The sequence below is a fragment of the Myotis lucifugus genome, unplaced genomic scaffold (genome assembly GCF_000147115.1).
Source record: "Myotis lucifugus unplaced genomic scaffold, Myoluc2.0 scaffold_238, whole genome shotgun sequence".
NCBI classification, from domain to species: domain Eukaryota; kingdom Metazoa; phylum Chordata; class Mammalia; order Chiroptera; family Vespertilionidae; genus Myotis; species Myotis lucifugus.
Genome location: NW_005871286.1, coordinates 1,787,936 through 1,792,502, shown reverse-complemented (window position 1 = coordinate 1,792,502; position 4,567 = coordinate 1,787,936).

Sequence of the window (4,567 nt, the reverse complement as noted above, 5' to 3'; positions counted from 1 at the left end):
TGGCTGTTAGGAAAACATCTTTCCTAATATCACTTGGCCTCTGAGACAAATAAGCAAGGATGACACAAAAGATTACTTCCTGACTCCCACTACCTGTGCACTTTTTAATGAAATAAAATCATTTTCTTCTCTGTAGGCCAGACTATGAACACTACTGGGTACAGACTGTATGTTCTCTACCAATCAGCCTATGTCCACTGCCTGGCCTGGTGCCTAGCACATGGTAGGGCTCAAGTAATATTTCTTTACTAGGGGCCCAGTGCACGAATTCGTGCACCTTGAAAGGAACTGTGGGCTGCGAGGCTGCGGTGGGCACAGGGACAGGTCTTGGCCCATCCTCCACACCTTTGCCCGGCCCCTCCTGCGTGGACCCGGTTTCCTGTCTCCTGGCAGCCCCACTCCCACTGCCGCCGCCACTCCCATGTGCTGACGGCGCCGGCCCTGCTCACAACCTCTGATGGCGTGGAGCGATTGGGGCCAGTGCCAGCAGTGGGTGCAAGCGGGGACGGTGCCGTCGCCATCAGCAGGTGCAAGCGATGGCTGCTGCCCCGATCGCCCCTCAGGAGCAGGGGGAGGTGGAGAAGCCCTCAGGGACGATTGGGGCTGGCAGCCGCCACTTGCATCCCCTGATGGTGCCGAGCGATTGGGACTGACGCCAGGCACCAGCAGTGGGTGCAAGAGGCGGCTGCTGCCCCAATTGCCCCTCAGGAACAGGAGGAGGTGGAGAAGCCCTCAGGGGCAATTGGGACCAGTGCTGGGCACCGGCAGCGGGTGCGTGTGGAGCCGGTGCTGGCAGCAGGTGCGAGTGCTGGGTGTAACTGTGGCATACAGGACAAAGAATTTTCAGTAACCACCAAAGGCTTGCTCCAGTGACAGCAACCAATGCCCCACCTTGGTCTGGCGTCCCTGCTCACCTGCTCCACCATCCCACCGCTGCCGACAGCCGCCATGTTCCTCACTCTGCCACCTGCTGACAACGCCTGCCATGTTTCACGAGCGCCCCCTGGGGGTCAGTGCACATCATAGCTACCAGTTGTTTGGTTGTTCAGTTGTTCTGTCATTCGGTCTATTTGCATATTAGGGTTTTATATACATAGATGTTGAGGGAAGTCTATTAGATCAGGTTCTACCCAGAGGAGCTTTTGTGATTAATCAGAAACTATTTTCATTATTAGATTTCTATGAAAATTAGAATTCTCATGAGGCTTAGATGTATGAGATAAAAAAATAAAATAAAAAACCCCAAACCTATCTTCTTACTTATTCAGAGTCAGAGAGGCCTGATTTGGAATAAGCCTAATAAATACTATCCCACAGAAAGTGGCTTTGTTGGTCATTACTTTGAATCATCTTGTGACTACTAGGAGCCCTAAGAGCCTAATAAGATGGATAACAGGGGAGCAGAAAATCTGATTAGACAGACAACCCAGCCTAATCAGAAAATAACCACACAGGCTGAGCACAAACCTGCTGTTCTCAGCTGATTGCTGCTGGAAGTCCTGCCCATGAGCTTTTCTCTCTCTCTCTCTCTCTCCCCCCCCCCCCCCCCCCGGCTCCCCATACACACACATTCACACACTTAATCTTCATCCATTTTCTTTCTCTCCCTTCCTCTCTCTCTCAATATCCTGGTCTTAGGCCCCTAACAAAGTTGGCCTGTTCTAATTGTGATTTTGTTACAAAACGCAAATGCAATCTTGGCTGAGTGCAGGGCTAAAAAAGACATCTGTGTAAATATGTTTGGATTTGTAATCTCATCCCACCCCTAGCCGATAACCTTTGATAGGATTAGCTGAAAGCCTAGCACTCAGGTAGATGTGCACTGCCTAAAGCCCATGTGAGCCCCCACGGGCTAATCAGCTCATTATAATCAGGATAGGTGTGTTCTTTGGAAACCACTGTGGGGTGAGTGCCCTCTTTGTGTGGAGGGAGCAGCAAGAACCATAGGCGAACTTCATGCCTTTCATCACTGGATTATTTCCTGAAATGAACCAAGTGCAAAGTCATCCAGAAGAGCTGGGAACCAGCTGAGCTGTGGGTTAGACCAGGGCCAGGGATGGGGAAGGGGGTAGCGTTCCAGTAAGTGCAGTAAGCCACTAGCTGAGGCAAAGCTGCTGACCAGCCAGAGGTGGTAGAGACAGGCTTGCCGGTCCTTTCGGCTCACACCCTTGCTCCTTGCTTGGTGCAGCTTCCACTGCCACAGACAAACAGGAGGGCACTGATGTCCTGGCAATTGAGAAAACTTGGGTCACAAATAATATCGTATTTGTGGGCCCAGCCAGCGTGGCTCAGTGGTTGAGCATAGACCTATGAACCTGGAGGTCATGGTTCAATTCCTGGTCAGGGCACATGTCAGGGTTGCAGGTTCAGTTCCCAGTGTGGGACGTGCAGAGGCAGCCAATCAATGATTCTCATCATTGATGTTTCTATCTCTCTCTCCCTCTCCCTTCCACTCTGAAGTCAATAAACATATATTTTAAAAAATTATAATAATACCGTAAGGACTTGTTGGGCCTTTGTCAACATCCCTCAAGTAGGATCCAAATATATCAAAGCCCCGAAGATCTATTAATTGCAATATCCAATTAACTGAGAGTGAGCCAAAAGAGATCAAGGTCCGAGTTACCTGGGCCACTGTCCCTTCTCTCCAATGTGCTGACTGCAGGCACAGTACTAAGCTGCCTGCTCATGTCTGGCTGGCAGTGCTTATTAGAGAGCGTGCTGTAGCTGCCAGCAGGATGCTGTACTCCAGGGAAGCAAGACTGAGGCCCCTGACAATCACCCTGTGTATTCTGTCTTCACTCATGGAAGAGGATTGTTTGTGATGTTGGTTTCTTGATTGAAATCTTCTTTGCAGGACAGATTCAGCCTTATGAGACCAGAAGCTTATATAATTTCAAGGATTCTCTTTAAGAAAAAGAATGCAAAATTGGGTGTAGGAATTTCTAATAAAGTTAAACACATACCTACTCTGTAACCTAGCAATTTCATTCTTAGGTTTATACCCAAGAGAAGGTTAGCATATGGCCATAAAAAAGATTAGTGGAAGAAGATTCATAGCAGCTATATTCATTGTAGCCGCCCCAAACTGGAAAACAACCCTAATGTCCATCAACAGGCCAATGCATAAACAAAAAAATGGTATATCATACAGTGGAATACTACTCAGCAGTGAAAAAGAATAAACTGCTGGTGTATATAATAACATAGATGAGTTTTGTATAAATTATGCTAAGCAAAAGAAGCCAGGCAAATTATTTCATTTATACATTGTTCTAGAGCTGGCAAAATGAAACTCTGACACTATCTATTAGAATGGTTAATTTGAAAAAAAACACATCTAAAATTTGGGTGAGGACACAAAATGGAAAAATCACTTTGGAAAACAGTTTGACAGTTTCTAATAAAGTTAAATACCCACTTCCCATACAACCCAGCAATCCCACTCCGTGTTGTTTAGCCAAATGAAATGAAGTCTCCATTCACACAAAATCATGCACAGGAATGTTTACAGTGGTTTTCTTCATAACAGCCTCAAACAGAGAACAACCAAGTTTCCCTCAGCTGGAGAATGGATAAGGAAATTGTGATATACCTACTGATATAACAGAATACAATTCAACAATAAAAAAGAACAGGTCACGGATACACGCCAAAACAGAGGTATTTACATGCTCCATGTTAATGAAAGACCCCGCATCCAAAAGGCCACATACATACTCTATCGATTCCATTTATATGACATCTTAGAGAAAACAGATCAGGTTCTGCAGGAGGCTGAGGGTGCAGGGAGGGGCTGGCTGCAAAGGCCAAGGGAGAAATTTGGGGGAGATGGAAACGTTCTATACCTTTTAAAAATATATTTTTATTGATTTCAGAGAGGAAGGGAGAGAGAGATATAGAAACATCAATGATGAGAGAGAATTAACCATCAGCTGTCTCCTGAATGCCCCCTACTGGGGGTTGAGGCCAGAACTAGGGCATGTGCTCTGACTAGGAATTGAACCTTGATCTCCTGGTTCATAGGTTGATGCTCAACCACTGAGCTGCACCGACCGGCCTGGAAACATTCTATATCTTGATTGTGATGATGGTAACATGACTCTGTTTATTTATCAAAGCTCACAGAATTGTGGCCTTGACTTTTGAATATTTCTACTTCAGCAGAAGGCCTATATGTTTTAGAGACCGTGAGGGCAATATCCTCTGGAGAAAAATCAATATATTAGACACAGGAAATATCCACCAAGAGACTTAGCCATGAGCATCCACGTAAAACTCCTTTCTATCTCTTAAAGGCACAGGCACTTTGGGCGGGCAATAGTGAGCAGCATGTCCTTTCTTCTCCAGGAATTCTACCTCATGACCTGGGAATCTGGACATCGCTTATTAGATTATGGAAATCTTCCCTCTTGGCTCTAAGGAGATAATTCCTCTTATTAGTCATTTTACAGTGTCCCTTCCAGTCTATGCTTTTTCACTGCTGAGTAGTATTCCATTGTATGAAATACCTTGTTTATTTATGCATTGGCCTGTTGATGGACATTACGGTTGTTTTCTAGTTTGT